This window comes from Mesoplodon mirus (genome assembly GCF_964341445.2).
Source record: "Mesoplodon mirus genome assembly, chromosome: 19".
In the NCBI taxonomy this organism is placed as follows: Eukaryota; Metazoa; Chordata; class Mammalia; order Artiodactyla; family Ziphiidae; genus Mesoplodon; species Mesoplodon mirus.
In genome coordinates this window covers 34869546-34888668 of record NC_138995.1, presented here as the reverse complement: position 1 = coordinate 34888668, position 19123 = coordinate 34869546, and positions in this window count along the sequence as shown.

Below are 19123 nucleotides of genomic sequence, written 5' to 3'. Positions count from 1 at the left end.
TCCAGAACAAGGAAAATCATCAGAGATAAAGAAGGGAATTACATAATAATAAAGGGGTTAATTCCTCCAAAAAGACATAATCCTTAATATGTATGCACCTAACAACAGAGCATCAAAATACATGACACAAAACTGATAGAACTGCAAGGAGAAATAGAAAAACCCACTCTTAAAGCTGAACACTTCAACAACTCTTTCAGTAAGTGATAGATCAGGTAGGCAGAAATTTAATAAGGGAGAAAACAGGTAATCTGAATACACCTATATTTACTAAATAAATTTAATCAATAGTTAACCTTCGAGAAAGAAAGCACCAGGCCCAGATGGTTTCACCAGTGAATTCTACCAAAGGTTTAAGTAAAAAAAAAATCAATTCTCTATAATCTCCTCCAGAAAATAAAAGCAGGGGGAACACTTTAGAACTCATCCTATGGGGACAGCATTACGCTAATACCCAAACCCAACAAGACATTACAAGAAAGACCACAGACCAATAACTCTCATGAGCATAGATACAAAAATCCTCAACAAAATATTAGCAAATCGAATCCAACAATATACAAAAAGAATTATAGACCACAGTCAAGTGGCATTTATTCCAGGTATGCAAGCCTGGTTCCACATTCAAAAATGAATTAAAATAATCCTCTACTTCAACAGGTTAAAGAAGAAAAATCATATGCTCATATTATGCTCATATCAATTGATCGAGAATAGGCAATTAACAAAATCTAATACCCATTCATGATAAAAAAAAAAAAAACCTGTCAGCACACTGGGAATACAGAGGAACTTTCTCAATTTGATAGAGAACATTTACAAAAATCCTACAGCTAGCATCATATATACTGGTGAAAAACTGGGTTCTTTCCCCCTAAGAATGGGAACAAGGCAAGGATATTCCTTCTCACCACTCCTATTCAGTATTGTACTGGAAGTCCTAGATAATGAAATAAGACAAGAATAGAAAATAAAAGCAGTGCAGACTGGAAAGAAATAAAAGTCTTTGTTTTCTGATATGATTTTCTATGTAGAAAATCCCAGAGAATCAATATGAAAACTCATGGAACTCATAAGCAAGGTTGGAGGTTACAAGGTTAATATTCAAAAGTCCATTGCTTTCCTATACCCTAGCAATGAACAACTGGAATTTAAAGTTAAAAACACAATACCATTCAAAATATTGTCAAAAAATTAAATACTCGGGTATAAATCTAACAAGATATATGTAGTATCCATATATATACAAAATTCTGGTGAAGGAAATCAAAGAGCTAAATAAATAAAGGAATATTTCATGTATGTGGATTGAAAAAGTCAGTATTGTTAGGAAGTTAATTCTTTACAACCTAATCTATAGATTCAGTGAAATCTCAATCAAAATTTCAGCAAGCTACTTTGCAGATATTGATAAACCATTTCCAGAGTTTACATGAAGACAAGCAAAAGACCCAGAATAGCCAACATAATACTGAAAAGAAAAAAGTTGGAGAACTGACACTACCCAGCCTCAAGACTTACTATAAAGCTAGAATAATGAAGGCAATGTGGTATTGGTGAAAGAATAGACACATTAATGGAACAGAATAAAAAGCCCAGAAATAAACCTACACAAATATAGTCAACCAATCTTTGCAAAGTCAAGTCAGTAAAGAACAGTTTTTTCAACAAATGGCCCTGGAACAATTGGACATTCTGATGCCAAAAAAAAAAAAAAAAAAAAAAAAAACCTAGACACAGACCTTACATCTTTTCCAAAAATTAACCCAAAATGGATCATAGACCTAAATATAAAGTGCAAAAACTATAAAACTTCTAAAAAAAAACACACAGAGAGAAGAAAATTAGGTGACCATAGGTTTGGTGATGAGTTTTAAATACAGCTCTCAAAGCACAATCCATAAAAGAAAAAATACTAAGCTGGACTTTTATTAAAGTTTAAAACTTATGCTCTGCAAAAGACACTGTGAAAAGAATGAAAAGACAAGCCACAGACTGGGAAAAAATATTTTCAAAGCACATATCTGATAAAGACCTTGTAACTAAATATACAAAGAAGTTTTAAAACTCAACAATAATGCAACAAATTACCCAATTTTGAAATGGGTAAATGATCTGAATAGATACCTCCCTAAAGAAAATATACAAATAACAAATAAGCATATTAAAAAATGTTAACATCATTTGCCATTTTGGAATTGCAAATTAAAACAATAGTGTACCATTACACAATTCTTAGAATGGTTAAAATCCAAAAAACTAACAATACCAAATGCTGGTAATGATGCAGAGCAATAGGAACTCTCATTTATTGCTGGTGGGAATGCAAAATGGTACAGCCACTTTGGAAGAAAGCTTGGCAGTTTCTTACAAGACTATACATGATCTTTTTTTTTAATATGAATTTTATTTCATCATCACTTTGTTATCCATAGTGTATGACTTTCTCTTTCTTGCTCCTCTCTTACACCCTTCTTTGTCCACCAGAAATAAGTCCCTCCAAGCGGCTCTTTTGTTTTTTGGCCTCACCCTGAGTCATGTGGTATCTTAGCTCCCAGAGCAGGGATGGAACCTGTGTCCCCTGCAGTGGAAGTGTGGAGCCCTAACTACTGGACAACCAGAGAATCCCCAAACTAAACATGATCTTACCATATGATCCAGCAATTGCCTTCCTGGTATCTACCCAACTCATCTGAAAACTTAAGTCGACACAAAAGTCTGCATACAAATGTATTTAGCAGCTTTATTCATAATTGCCAAAAACTAAAAGCAACCAAGATGCCCTTCAATAGGTGAATGGATAAACTGGTACATCAATACAGTGAAGTATTATTCATCAATAAAAAGAAATGGGCTGTCAAGCATGAAAAGACAAGGAATCTTAAAAACATATTGCTAAGTGAAAGAAGCCAGTCTGAGAAAGCCGCATACCGTATGATTCCAATTATATAACATTTTGTAAATGACAAAACTATAGAGATAGTAAAAAGATCAATGTTTGTCATGGTTTAAGGGAGAGTAGGGGGAAGGGATGAATATATAACGAACAGTAGATTTTTAGAGAAGTGACACTATTCTGCATGACACTTGAATAGTGGATACATGACATTACGCATTTTTAAAAACCCATAGACGTTTACAGCACAAAGAGTGAAACTTAATGTATGCAAACGTTTTTAAATCAGGAGGTTAGGGGATCACAGGAAGGAATACAGACTGGGACAACAGAATCTACTTGTATTATAAATGTATGGTACAACCTCAGGGAAGAGGGTGGGGAGAAAAGGTGCCGACCTAAGTAACTTTGCATATGAATGGAGTTGGTAAAACTAAAGCCAGAAAGAATTCACATAAGCACTGTACTCTACTTGCTAAAGTTATTTCCTATAGGGGTACTGGAGGTTAATAATTCTGAAGTCACTATAAATGTATACTGGAATTGAACAAGTAAGTATATGGATCTTAGTTGCTGGGAGCCAGATTTTACACTGTTAGAGTGGGAATGCACAGACAAGCAAGGGGAGGAGGCTGGAGTGATCCATATGGTAATGAGTTAGAGTTGGAGATGTCAGTATGAACTCATCTTTAGTTTAATATAGATACAGATGGTTACATATAGACATACTTACAGATGCCTGTATATGTTGAGTTTCGTATACATCATACATTTTCTTATTCTGTCAGCCAAGAGGCCCTAGAAGAAATGACCCCCGCCCCCAATAGCAGTGAGCACACCGAATACCCGGATCTTAGTTTCCAATATCATTCTCCAACCAAAGGAACCAGTGTTCCTTAAAGAAATGGCTGATTCTAGGACTAGGGCAAGAAATGTCCAAGAATATCTTATTTTATAGTGCCAAAAAAGTGAGGAAGTTAAGAAAAAAAAAAAAAACTACATCGAAGGGGGTATGTCAAGGAGATAGGAGTCAACCGAAGGAGCTTCTAATGTCTAAAGCAGAAACCATTCAGTCAATAAAATAGTGTTGGATTATAAACCAAACTATAAGATAAGAATCCATGAGTCCATACTGATATACATAAATGACTGAATAAGTAAATGAGGGAAATCTCCCTTTCAGAGGAATTCCAAAAATGTATGTAGATACTTAGCTCTCAAGGAGAGGAAGAGTAACTTCCCACCACTTCCATGTGGGCTGCACACATTGACTTCCTTCCAAAGAAGACAGAATGGCAAGGGGAGGGAGATTAACTTTACCGTGGAGATGCCTGACAAACACTACCTCAGCCAGATCACTAAGGTCAGTAGCAACAGTGATAAATCAGGTTGATGGTATGTACCCTTGATATAACGTGATGAAAATGTCATTTTATTTCTGTGGACTTACTCCCAAACCCGTAACTCCACTCCAGTCATGAAAAAAATATTAGACTAATTCTGGGAAAAGGACATTCTACAAAATACCTGACTAGTACTTCTTGAAACTGTCATCAAAACGAGGAAAGTTCTGAGAAACTGTCACAGCCAGGAGGAGCTTAAGGAAACATGATGACTAAATATAATTTGGCATTCTGGATGAGATCTTGAAACCGAAAAAGACATTAGATAGAAGCTAAGGAAATCTGAATGAAACATGGACATTTGTTAATAATCATGTGTTACTATCAGTTTGTTAACTGTGATAAGGCACCACACTAATGTAAGCTGTTAATAACAGGGGAAACTGGGCAAGGGAGTATAGGGGAATTCTTTACTATCTTCTCGATTTCTGTGTATATCTAAAGCTGTTCTAAAAAATAAAATCTAATAAAAACAAGACTACCTCCTCCCGGAAGCCCTCTGCTTCCTCCAAGACCCCATGGGACTTGGCCCCCACACCACGGCCCTGAGGGCATTTCTCCAAGCCTATCCCCCGCCAGTCCCTAAGCCTTCTCACAGCACCAACGCCGCCGTCCTTAACTTTGTAACCCTGCAACCATCCGAAAAGGGGAATTGCATCTTCTGAGATCTGTTTGGAGACAACCAGCTATGCCTGCATGCAGATGCTCTGGTCTGTTCCAGAAACAGCCTGGTGCTATGGCCTATTGCCTTTCCTCTGGAGACTGCTGTCTTCAATAAGGGCTCCTTGTGTTCCGTAGACTGGGGTCTCTCTTCAGAGGCAGGGGACATTTTGATCACTCCAGGCCCGTAGTCCAGCTCTACCTGCCCCCCGCCATCCAGCTGCACTCTGTCTCCTCTCTGGGGCTCGGGGGCCCTCTTTGCTTCAGTGGGGATCAGTTGCTTAGAATCAGGAAAGTCGGCTTTAGTCTGGGTTGTTTTCCCCACCTGAAGCAATGGAGCAGTTCTATTTTTAAAGCCCTTGGTTTCTCTCTGTCTTTCTCAGAAGGTGGCTGGTGCTCCAGGATTCTGCTTGGGATAAATGCTCTGTCTTTCGCTCTTCCCTCTGTCCTCACTTTTATGCCATCGCCAATACCGTCCTCCCCCTGGTGCTGTCAGGGGAAGCTGGGCTTGTAATTCTTCCAGGAAAGCCTTTAGAAAGAAAGAAATTAAGTTCTATCAAAGTCTCAGGTCTGAGTTGTGTGTATGTTGAGAGGCGTAGGCGTAGGTGAGAGGCGCTTAACAGGACTCCCTTCTGTGCCTCAGTCATCTCCCTCCCCTCCCCCCGCCCCATGATAATGTAGCCTCTTGTGGATATTAAGCTTTACTAGGCGACAATAGGAGCTAATCAAACAAGTCCCAGTATGCGATGAAGCCCACCCTACCAGAAGCCAATCATAGCAGCAGCCTTGAGAGGGGAGATTTGGCTGCAGGAACACACACACACACACACACAGAGCCACGGTTTAAGTCTTCATAACATGGCGGCACTTCCTAAGAGCTTCCGCCCGCACTGTCTGCATGTTTCCCCATCAGCCTATTCATCTCAGGGCTCTTGACCTGCCTTAATGCCTATGAGGCCTGAGTTTATGCCTCCAACTCAGACTTGCCCTCTGGCCTCTGGACCCTCCTATTTAGCTGTCTATTTGGCATTGACACATGATATCTCAAATACAACACGTGCCCCACTGAGCTCACAACCCTCCTGCCCCTGGATCTCACTCTCCAGGAGTGGCAATGCTGCCCATCCTAATACAGAATAACCAGAAACTCTGGAGAAATCAGAAACCACACTTGGTGGTCTATCCCTCACCTCTGTGTCCTAATCCATCACTAAATCCTAAACTGTTAACTCCTAAATACCTCTTAAATCCATCTTCTGGTCTCCAACTTTGCTGTCCCTGCTCTAGTCCTAGCTGCCTTTATCCCTAAGCCCTATGGCTGTCACAGCCTTGTCACTGGACTGCTGCATCCTCTCCTGCCCTCCTCCAGGCCTTCTCCTCCCAGTAGCCACCCTGACATTCCAAAAGTGTAAAGACAATTGTGGTGGGCTTCCCTGGTGGCGCAGTGGTTGAGAGTCCGCCTGCCAAAGCAGGGGACACGGGTTCGTGCCCTGGTCCGGGAAGATCCTACATGCCACGGAGTGGCTGGGCCCGTGAGCCATGGCTGCTGAGCCTGCGCGTCCGGAGCCTGTGCTCCGCAACAGGAGAGGCCACAACAGGGAGAGGCCCGCGTACCGCAAAAAAAAAAAAAAAAAAAAAAAAAAAAGACAATTGTGGTTAAAACTTTGAACGGGGGGACCCATTGCTCTCAGAATGAAGACCTGAATCCTTGCCCTGGCCTACCAGGCCTCACAGGATCTGACCCCTGCAACTCTCCAGCCTCACCTTGACCCCCTATTCCTGCCTAAATGGGCGTGACATTGGCCTTCCCTCAGTCCTCAGATTCATGATGTTTCCCGCCTGGTGGTTTCACACACGCTCTCCTTCTGCCTGGAATGCTTTCTCCCATCCCCAACATTGGCCTAGCTCATGCCTAGTCAAACTTCAATTCTCAGCTCAAAGTCAAACCCCCTCATAGCTCACAGTTCCCCAGGCAGGCAGGTCCTCCAGAGCCCTTATCACTCTAATCATGCAACTCTGAATGATGCTTGGACTAAGGTATCCCCAACTACACGGGAACAAGGAGGTATCTATTTGGTTCACGCTGTAATCCCAACACTAGAGCAGTGTCAGACTCCAACCAGGCTCAATAACTGTTTTTTACTTGAAAGAGTAGACCCTTCCAACAACCCTAAGAAGTAGGTTTCTATTATCCTGCTTCCTGCATAGCTCAGAGACACTCTACAACTTACCCAGGTCATACAGCTCCTTGCAGCAGAGCCAGAATTTAAAGAAGGTCAAGTTGCCCCTAAAGCTCTTGATCAATATTTTGTCCTGACCTGTCCCTCTGTGTTTATGGGACCTATGGGCCAGGAAGTCCCTGAGGCTTCTTTCCTCCTGACCAGGCGCTACCCACATTGGAGGAGAGGAAACCCAAGTCAGGGCCTGGGGAAAGGGAGAGCACTTGAATCGTTGCCTTCACAGCACCCACACATGCACACCCCTCCTTTCAGACAATAACTAACATTGATTGAACTGAGTGCCTACTGTATGCCTGACACTATTTTAAGTGCTTTACATATGTTCATTTAATTAATGAAGAAGGCATTATTATTATTCCCATTTTTCAGATGAGAAAACTGAAGTCCAGACAAAAATAAATAAATAACTTGCTGAAAGCTACACTGTGGATCATGGCAGAGCTGGGATACAAACCCAGGCAGCCTGGCCCCAGAGCCCACACTTCTAACTACACTTCATCCTGAGGAACTTTCTTGGCTGCGTCATCTGCAGGCTTGGTGTGGACAGTCATGATGCTCGGTGCTCCCCTAGATGAGGGGTGAGCTTGTGAGGTAATCCTCTCTCCAGGGACATTAAATGTTCAGTGACATGAGAGTGGAACCTACTACCACCAATGTACCCTGGAGGTGGGCTCCCAAAGGGACTGTCATCAGGGCTGTCCCACTTCCTGGCTTTTTCTGAGTCTAGTTCTCCAGGCTTCACTTCCATTCTGTGAGCTGCCATAAGGCATATGAAGAAATTCCTCTTCTGCTTACAATAGCCAATTTCTGTTCCTTACAACTAAAGTGTCCTAATAGACACTCTCCAGAACTCCAGGCTCAAAGCCTGTCACAGGGACAGCTGAAGGAGCTGCTGGAAGGTGGGCAGGGGCCTCCAGGACCAGGTCCGGGAGTAAGGGTGAGGGAAGGAAGAAGCTGATGCTTGCACCTCAGGGGGCAGGCAGCCCCAAGAATGGCAGTGGGCAAGAAAGGACAGCAGACACGGTGGCTTTGGCAAGGCCAAAGTTAAAATGACACAAGTCAGGCGGGCAGGCTCTCCAGCGGGTACAGTCTGTACAGGGGCTCTCGTGAAGCTGCCTTCATTATCAGCGCAGAAGCTGGGCAGAAACACTGTGTGCTGCTATGCACTGTTACCACTAAGTGAAAGTGAAGGATGCAGTCACCAAACAGCCTCGCAGGCATCCCGCTGAGAGGCGGGAGTGTTAGCCAAAAGGGGCAGGATATCCCTCCTCCTGCAAAGTGAGCTGATGCTAATTGCACTCCTCAGACGATCTCCCCCAGTATTATAAAAGTAGCAGCCTTTGTACAATCAGATTTTACTCTGGGAAATAATAAGTAACCCTGCTCTGCGCCCACTTTCCACGCCAGCCTAAAAACCACACACAAGTACAGAGGGAAAGATGAGATGCTGATTCAGCAGACGTTATGCTCTACCTACATGCCAGAGCCCAGGCCAGGTGTTGGGAGCAATTGTTTGCAAACCTGGGCAGCACATCAAAATCACACATGGGACTTGTAGCAACACCAAGCCGCCAGATCCAGCCCAGAGCTACTGAATTAGAATCTCCAGGGGCAGGAAGTGGCAGGTGAACTTTACATAAGCTCCCAGATGAAAGGTAAATAAGGTCAGAGAGGCAGTCAGGAAGTGTGGGCTGGGGTGGGGGACAGAAAAATAGTTTAGATTTTCTTCTAAAAGAGCAGGGAACCCATTTGGAAGTTTTAGTAGAGAAATGCCATGATCTGACTCACCTCTCAGCAGGACCATTCTGTGGCTGCTGTGCTCATGCGTGTTTGTAGATGGAGGGCAGCAAGAGGGCCAGCTGGGAGACAAACTGGGTGACGGCAATTGTTCCAGGGAGAGGTGCTGGTGGTCTGGATCGGCTGACTCTTGGATTATTTTGAAGGTAAAGTGATAGGGCTTGCTGATGGATTAGAGGTTGGGTATAAGAAAGGAGTAGTCAAGGGTGATGCCAGGGTTTCCGGTCTGAACTACCAGAAGAATGGAGTGGCCATAACTGAGATGGGGACACGGGTTCATGCCCCAGTCCAGGAAGATCCCACATGCCGCAGAGCAGCTAGGCCCGTGAGCCATGGCCACTGAGCCTGCGCGTCTGGAGCCTGTTGCTCCGCAACGGGAGAGGCCACAGCAGTGAGAGGCCCGCGTACCACAAAATAAATAAATAAATAAATAAATAATAAAAAGTCAATTCTAAAAAGCTTATTAAAATTGGAAACCTCAATCCCCAACCCAGATTTAAAGAATCAGAATCTGCATTTTAACAAGATCTCCAGATGATCTGAATCCACAAATAAGCAGTCATAGGCCAAAAGGAGCTTGTGCTCTTCCTGGGAAAAAAAGATATCTTTGTGATCTAAATAAATAACAATGCCAAGGTGCATGGGCATTGGCAAAAATTGCCTCCAGAGCAATAATAATAACTGCTATTTGCTAGGCACTCACTATGTTCTTTGCTCTGTTAAATCTTTCATAGTTATTACCTCATTAATGCTAACAGAATTAGACATTATTAACCCCTTACTTGAAGTCACGCTTCCCTTACAGGAAGTGGCTGCGGCGGTGAACATCTCTTGCTTTTGTTCACCTCACCTCCAGTCCCCCTTCATTTGTACCAGCTACCCCCAGAAAGGGCTGCTTCTCCCCATACCACCCCACCCTCAACCTGGCTCCATGCCTGGCCAGTTAGCTCATTTTATTCCTCTGCTCAAGGAAACTGGTTCTGGGAATGCACCTGAGAAGTCAGTCCAATATTTATCCGCTCTGGAATCTTTTCTGGAACTGTGGAGAAAAAAATGCTTTCTTTCTAATGGGGAAACGAGACAAAATGTGGGTCTGTTATTGCTGCCACAGTTGGGGGCCTGGAAGTGAATCCAGATGTAAAAAGAGGCAGATTTCTAATGACATTGCTTAAGGGCCTGGATCAGCCACACCTAAGTGTAATTATCCTTGGATTTTTTTTCTTTTTTGGAATGCAATCCAATAAATTATTTTGGGTAGAAGGTACTAAGGCCAGTTTGAGTTGGGTTTCTATAATTTGAAACCGTAAGGGTCCTGATGAATATAGCAACAAGGGCAACCCTCAAAACCAGCTCTGCTTAACTCAAAGCTCATTCTCTTAACCAGTGCCCCCTACTCTGCCATATAAAGGAGGGTGAAACCCAAAGCTCACCAAGATTGACTTGGACCATGAGGAGCGCACAGTGGTGTAGGAGGGAGAGGATTAAATCAAGTAGGACAGACAGCTGAGCTCCTTGCCCTAATTTCCTATCCTTCTCTGTACCATGCTCCCTTCAGCTGCACTGCAGGCAAGGCTGGCCCCCTGCCTGGGTTTTTCTACTGGACCTCAAGAACAGAGCTGGTGTTGGGCATGCAGGCAGCGTTGCGAGGTAAATATTGTTGAATAAATGTGTGATTGACAACTCCGGGCTAGCTGGGTATTTCTGTGGTGGATATTTTGCAGTCTGAAGATACATGTCTTTTTTACTACAGCCTTAGATCCACGTTGCTGCCATTTCTGCCCACAGTGCTGCCTCCTCCTGTCTTGGAGAGAGTCGAGAAGCTGCCTTCTCTCTTGTGCATATGATTCTCCAGTCTTCCTTCTCCTTTCTTAGTCCCCACTCACTGCCTATCTTTGCTCCAAGCAGAGTTAACAGTTCCAGGAACAGCACCCTGGCTGCTTCCCACCTCTGCCCTAGACCAAGGTCTCTTCTTTTCTCCTTGTTCTCTTGTTCGTGCTTGTCTGTTGCAGGATAACTTCAGTGGGAAAAATTCAATTATTCACAGCTCACTTCAGTTTTCCCTAGCCCACCACATGGTTAGCTGAATTAAGCAATTTTAACAATAGACATTAATAAGCAAAAAAAATTCTTTGGGCCTGTAGATAAGAGACCAATTTTCCAGCCCCCATCCTTGACCCCATGATTTCCAGCCTACTTCCCCTCTGGATGGATATGCCTTCTGGTGGGTGAAATGTTTAATGGCTCCCCTGAGCTTCTGAGGAGAGGGACCAATGAGATGACTCTGCTCTGATGGGTCATGACTGGATGGCTAATTTGCTATTCAGTTGTTTTGTATATTAATCCAGCCCCTACCATTCTAGGTTCTGGTCCAAACTCTGGGGACAAAGCAACACCCAGGACAGACCAGGTCCCTGTCCCCAGGGAAGGAGAGAAACAGCAAACAACCAAACAGGTAAATGAGCATTTCAGGGCAATGAAATAATAAAATAATCTGGCCTTGGTATCAGAGAGAGTAATCAGAGGTGGCCTGCTGAGACCTGAGAGAGAAGGAAATAGCCCCAGAAGATCAACCTGTGCAGAGGTTCGGAGACAGGAGAGAGCTTGGCATATTCTAGGAGCTGACAGAAAGCCAGAATGAGCTTGTCTGCGGTAGACGAAAGCAATAGAAGCTTTTAGAGGTCAGCTGGGGCCAGATGAGGGAGGCCCCGCCAGCCACAGTAAAAAGTCACGGCGCACTGTGGAGGCACTAGGTGGTTTCATGCGGTGTGGTTTGGTTTATGTTTTCAGAAGCTCACTCTGGCTACTGGGGGAAGAATGAATTATGAGGGGCCCAAAGAAAATCCATGTCACAGCTCTGAAAGCTAATCACCAGGTGGCTTTCTCTGAAGGCTGGGGCTGGAAGGCAGAATTCTGGTGACAGATTTAGGCTGGAAACTCAGACATGAAGACCCCAACTGCCGCCCAGAGAATCTTGCATCTCATAGACTTCTGGTTGAAATGGGATCCTATAGGGGTCGCATCTGGAGGTCCTGTGGTCTCGCCCCTGGGGGAACAGGCTTGTTTCTGCCCTCAGCCTGGACCCCAACTTCTTATGACAGAGACAGGGACACATTTAGGCAATCAAGGAAAACAGCTGCAAACTTCACAGTCTCAAAGAGCACCACTGTCATTCAAACTGATGCTGGAGATGATTTAGGTGGACCTAGCAGGCAAGGTCCCCCCTTGGGAAGCACAGAGAGCCCAGAGGGAAAGAAAGGAAAAGCAACAGACACACAGATGCCACATGAAGGCTGAGCTTCAATCCCACACCCACAGATCAGTTGGTATTGCTAACACGCCCTCTCCCTTGGCATCTTCAGAATAAGTAAATAATCTGTCTACCTGAAATGAACTCCTCCAAAAAGAAAGAAAGAGAGAGTGAGTGAGCATCTGGAACATTGCTGAGCCTTAAAATGACCAACTTTGATCAAGATGAGTTAAGTAAAATTGCAGGCTCTTCATCAGCTGCATTTTAACTCCATATTTGGAGCCATTCAGTCATTATAAAATCATCTGAACTTCTCAGTGGAAGTACACATTGGGGAGTTTATTTCTGAGCCTCTCAGAATACCAAGGAGAGTCTGTCCAACACAGAATCTGGGCAGAGCACACAGCTCCCTTTTAAATGAGGAGGACATGATGCCCAGTTGCCTCTCCATTTAATTCACTCTCCCTTCTGTGCAAGTTTCCCTGGAAGCATGCAGTAATTTCTGATGATGGAAGAAAGGGCTCTTGGAGGCTCACCTGAGGAAGCAGGTTGCTGCTGGCTAGCAGAGCATTCCAGAGAACTCTCTGTTGGGCTGAACACCCAGCCGGACACTGGGTCTGAGGAAGGAGGGGGATTGGGGGGAATCCTTGATGTTCTTCAGAGGAAACCAACTGAGCCCACTCCACCTCCATGGTCTGCAGCAGAATCCAAAACTGTGAGGGGATTTCAGAGGTCGTTCTGCATTTAGCTAGAGCAAAACCCCAGAGAGCCCACGCCCAGCCACAAGCCAGGGTCTGCTGGGGAAATACCAGCTCCCTCACTGACCAATGCACTGCGCAGCTACTGCTTACACCTGGCCTCTCTGCTGGCACTATGGAAAATCCTGCTGGGCTTCGCCAGCTGCTTGGTGCCATCACCAGGGGCATCAACCCCACCCATTGCCACAGACCTAATGGCTTGATCCTGGATTAAGCAATCAATCGACTAATACTGAATCATGTTATTAGGTGTTGTCCTTTAAGGAAAATAAAATATGGTCCCTACCCTCTAAAGAATTGCCCATATGTTGGGGGTGGGGTGGGGCAAGCAGCATGCAAGAAAACTTGTGTTGTAAGGTCAACTCCAGATAGCTAGTACAATCCAATTTCACTCTAAAATAAATGTGGCGGCCATCATCAAAAACCTACAGGCAGTAAATGCTGGAGAGGGTGTGGAGAAAAGGGAAGCCTCCTGCACTGTTGGTAGGAATGTCAATTGATACAGCCACTATGGAGAACAGTATGGAGGTTCCTTAAAAGACTAAAAATAGGACTACCATATGACCCAGCAATCCCACTACTGGGCATATACCCAGAGAAAACCATAATTCAAAAAGGCACATGCACCCCAATGTTCATTGCAGCACTATTTACAATAGCCAGGACATGGAAGCAACCTAAGTGTCCATCAACAGAGGAATGGATAAAGAAGATGTGGCACATATATACAATGGAATATTACTCAGCCATAAGAAGAAACGAAATTGAGTTATTTGTAATGAGGTGGATGGACCTAGAGTCTGTCCTACAGAGTGAAGTAAGTCAGAAAGAGAAGAACAAATACTGTATGCTAACACATATATATATGGAATCTAAAAAAAAAAAAAAAGATTCTGAAGAACCTCGCGGCAGGATAGGAATAAAGATGTAGACATAGAGAATGGACTTGAGGACACAGGGAGGCAGAAGGGTAAGTTGGGACGAAGTGAGAGAGTGGCATGGACATACATACACTGCCAAATGTAAAACAGATAGCTAGTGGGAAGCAGCTGCATAGCACAGGGAGATCAGCTCGGTGCTTTGTGACCACCTAGAGGGGTGGGATAGGGAGGGTGGGAGGGAGGGAGATGCAAGAGGGAAGAGATATGGGAACATATGTATATGTATAACTGATTCACTTTGTTATACAGCAGAAGCTGACACACCATTGTAAAGCAATTATACTCCAATAAAGATGTTTAAAAAAACAAATAAATAAATGTGGCTTTTCATGGGGATAGTGGGGATCTCAAGAAGTGTACAAGGTCAAGCCTGCAATCCAGAATCCCACAGTCCAAAGTACCATAATTCTGTATTCGTTTGTTCAGGAAATACTGTTCATGCTGACTCTATCCCAGGCACTGTGCTAGGCACTGGGAATGTAACTGTAAATAAGGCCAATAACAAGGTAGATACTTTCATGGAGTTCACATTCTGGTGGACCAGACAAAGGCACTCGCCATGCAACCAGCAATCCCTCCCTCCCTCTGCCCACCCATTCGTGTGTTCACTCACTCATGCATTCAGGGAGCATTTATAGCGCATCTACCAGCCCTGACACTGTGCCAGGCTCTGGATGCCTTGTGGGAAACCGCAGATGAGGACTGATGCCCACAGAGCTTAGAGTCCAACAGAATTGTGGTGAGCGTATGACCTGAATGGGAGAATTCAGGTGGTCAGCAGAGGGCCAGGCCCTTATGGGTGGGGTTCAGAGGGGACTTGGCCGATGAGGTGGATCTCAAGGTCAGGTTGGAGCCTGCTTCCTTCCCCTGCTCCCTCCCTCTGCATCTCCTCCCTGACCTCTTCAGAGTTGAGCAAGATGAACAGAGACCTCCCTAGGCTCTGGGCTATGGCCACACACCTGGAAGTTCTTTCTTTATAACCATAAAGTTCTCCTTCCTGACTTCAGCTGTACAGTGTCTCCTCACTGCTGCCAGAAAATGTTTGCCCAGTGTGAAGACCTAGAAACAAATCCAAACACCAACCCATACATCTAACCTTGGCCTCTTCCTCGCTGCCCCTGCTCACTGCTATCCCAGGGTCAAAGCTGGGACTTTCTGGGGACAGGCTGAGTGCAGAGTGAAATAGGAAGAGGTGAGAGTAAGTGCAGGTGCCTGGGAAGGTTTCCCTGACAGCACAGGGTCTGGAAGCACTTCCACATCAGCATTCCTATCAGTGATGGGGGTGCATGCAGGACTGAGAGGTCCCCTGAAGGGCAGTTTCACTGGTTGCATCCATATCCTGCAGTTGTGCCAGGCACAGGTTGCTTTCACTCCTGACACAATCACAGGAGCCCTGCTCTGTGCCTGACACAACAGAAGGCACTGGGCCAAGCGAGATGAGCAGGATGCAAGGGGCTCACCCTCTAAATGGACACAGATATGTAAATAGTGCTCATAACCAATGGAGAAGCATGCAAACAGAGTATTCATCCACAGTGGTTGATGCAAATATATGAGCAACAGGGATGGAGATGAAAGACACTTACAGGGTAAAATTCCCCTGTTCTCATGATTAACTGGAGGTGGGTGGGGAGATGAATGTGCAGGGGAAACAAAGGACACAGGATCCTAATTCACGTGTTCTGTGTCCCTTCCCCCTCCGGTTTCAGTTTTCCTATCTGCTTGATGTTCCTTTAAGTCTTGCTTCTGTGATAGTGTGATGCCCCCGGTGTCCACTGCTCCTCATGGCTGCTAGCATTTATTCAGCACCTACTGTGTGTCAGGCAGTGCTGAGTATTTTTTATGCCTTTTAGCAACCACCCTGCTGTGGTGGCATTATTGTCCCGATTTGAAATATGAGCAAACTGAGGCTCAGATAGAGTGTGGATGTATTTTCAATGAGGAGCCCTGTGCAAAGAGGCCAAGAGACCTTCGTCATCACCCCGGGAAAGCTTTTCTTTCCCATTGAATTGGCTCAAAGGGAGTGTACCTGCACTTTCCCTCCCAGCTTGACCTTCCAGTTCAAGGGCACCGCTGACCTCCCCAGACTCCGTAAGAAATTTCACTGTTTTGTTTGAAAGCTAGTAGGGATGACAGGGACTCGGCCAAACGCAGCTGGGTGTTGGGTGGCGGGGTGGGGGGAGGGGAAGACAGGCTCACGGACGGGTTGATCAGAAATGTTAGATCACCTGGAGGAAACCCCAGACATCTAGCCCACCCCTTGCATTTGGGAGTTGAGGAAAATGTGGTTCAGGCTGGGAAATAGTCTCAGGTCGCACAGCATGCCAGAGGTCGAGCGCAGGGCCCGCGGTCTTCACCCTCTGGCGGGCCCGCGGAGTCCCAGGACCCCGCCTTGCACGTGAGGAAACGTCCAGCCCCGTCGCTCCGCCCAGCACTCTCTCCACCTCCATTACCCCGTTAGGGTAACAGCTAAGGAGGGAGGTGAGGCTCCAGCTCCATCTGGGTAATTATGTTCTCCTTAGGAGCCCACCCGCCCGGGCCAGGAGCTGCTTGGAGGGCGCGCTCCCAGCTCTGCTAACAGTGGAAGCCGTGGCGAGGGAACGAGCTCTGGGGCTCAGCAGACAACAAAGCCCATAGTGACCCCAGCACCTGGCCGGGGATCCAGCGCTGGCCCGGAGGCACCCTGAAGCTCAGGGGGCTTCCTGGAAAACCGAAGCCTAGAAGTCTGGTCTGTGCTCGTTGGGTCCTAGAAACCACCACCACTACATCCCCCCTACCTCCACCCCAGCTTCAGCGCCCCCGTCCCCACTCTGCAGTTGCCCTGCACCAGACGCCTAACTCAATCTCAGCCCTCAGGGAACTGGGTGAGGGAGGAGGCAGTGTGGTAGGAGAGACCACACTCCATAGAAGGCCGGGAAGCTGTAACCACTCTGCCTGTCTTGGGTGGGGAAGGCTTCCCGAAGGAGGAGGCAAGAAAGAAGGAAGTGACCAAGGTGACCTGCGCAGCGGAGGAGTCTTTCAGGCAGAGGGAGAGGTTGAATGAGGGGGTGGTCCTGGAACCCCTACAGGCTTGATTCTGATCAGGTTTATTTGAGATAAAAGCAAGAAGCAGGGCCCAGGTCTAGAAGCCTAGATGATTCTAAGCACGAAAGGAAGCCATTGTGAGGTGTAGGTTAGAATCACCCCCCCTTCTTAGCCTCTGGTTGGGGGCAGGGAGGTAGTCCCTACTGAGCTAATGACCCCTTGTTTCTCTATCCCTCTGAATCCCCAACACACCACCCTTGAAGCTGGAGCACAATTTTCAGATGAAGGTCATTCACATGTCTCTGGCAGAGGTAATAATCACCTTTGCCCCTGAGGTGAGGGAGGTGAGGCCCCAGCTAGGCCTCTAGAGAGAGAGCTGTCGACAGCCCCATCCAGGCTAATGGGAAGCTCAGGCCTGAGGAGGAGGGCAGTTTGAGGGGTGGAGAACCACACATTTCCTCAGAGCCCCCTAGGGCAGGAGTAGCAGCTTAGCACTTCCCAGCACTTGCTGGTGTGGGTCACCACTAACCCCTGTAGCCCAGTGCAGAGGGGAGACAGGCCCAGCCGCCAATGTCTCCTCCCTGCCAGCTCCACATAAGGCCTGGTGGGAGGGTGAGGAGGTGATTGTGAGCCTCGGGAAGGTAGGGTCTGTGCTGTATGGACAGGACCACTTCTCGGAGGACAAGCCTTTTAGATGAACTGCTTAGATCCCCAGAAAGATAGGATTTTGAAAAGTAGGGAAGAAGAAAAAGGGTACTTCAACTGGAAGCAAAGCAGCAGCAGGTGCAGAGGTACGAAGACAGTAGTGGGACATGGGTTCAACAAATGGTCGAGAGAAGAGATCAGCAGGTGGAAGAAGTGGCTGGAACCAGACTGAGAAGGATCTCCAATGCCAAGGTCAGAATTTGGAGAGGAAGAGCTCCCCCAGGAAGGGGCCAGCTGGAGCCACAGCAGAATCAAGGGATAACTTCTCACTCTTGTCCCACTTGGGGCCCCCTTTGCTCCTCCTCTGTGTTCACTTTTCAGGCCCCAGAGCAGGGGTTCAAAGTGAGCCTGAGTTCCTGGAGGCTTCCCCTTGGCCTCCAGCCCAGCCTCAGGCCTAGCCTTCAGGAGCCAGATCAGCTCGGCTGCAGCCAGGACTCACTAAACCCAGGCAAAAGAACTGGGGGGAAGAGGACCAGAGAACCGCTGGAACCTCAGGGCAAGAGGGCTCTTGGAGATGTTTAGATTCCTCTTTGTACAGATGGGCAAACTGAGGCCAAGCCAGGGGACTTGCCTAAGTCTCCCAGCAGAGCACAGCCTGGTGGTCCCACAGCTTGGACATCCACCCTGGTGGTCTGCTCTTCAGGAAGAGGGGTGACCACCCACTCACAGCCAAGTAAGCTTCAAGCGCGTTTGGGGCTCAGCTCCCTTGGGCGGTGGCTACCGCAGCCCCGCGGCCGTGAGCCCTGGCCTGGGTGGTATCTGTGTGCCTCGGGCGGGCTCTGCTCTGGCTGAGCGACTGAGTCGAGCTGCTTCCGCTGCCCAAGGCTCCAGCTCTCCCGGATTTCTACCTCCCAACCGGAAGAATGCAGAGAAAGGATTTTTTTTAAGTGTCTCCTGTTTTTTAAAAAAAAATTCCTCTAGGACTCCTCGTCCTCACTTCCCTGGGAAGTGACTAGGGTGGAGAACTGGGGGGCACCGGGTCCCCTCCTCACTCCCGAAGTCCCTACCTATCCCCCGAAGGATCCGGGGCCGCTGGGGCTGCGGATGGCGCCTGCTAGAGAGGCGGACCCCTGGACCGCGAGCAGAGGAATAACTCGGTCTGAGTTTCAGCGCAGACCGCGTGCCTGTTGAGTCTCAAAATCGGAGGAGCCGCGGGAACAAACAGAGAAACGTTGCTTATTATGTTCTTATTAATCCCTCACACCCCCCTTCTCTCCAGCCTCCAGGAGCTAATTAAATTCATCTCTGAATCTCCGGCCAGGAAAAAGCCTCCAAAAGGAACAGAGCCAGAGGGGCCCATGCAGGCCGCGGCCCCCGCCCCTGGGCTGCCCACCTCTTTTCCCACGCCCGACCTCCCCGCGGCCGAAGCGACTTGGTCAGACTTCCAGACTTAAAACGAAGTCGTTTATTTCAATTTTGCTTTCACATTATGTTCCGATACAATCAAAACTC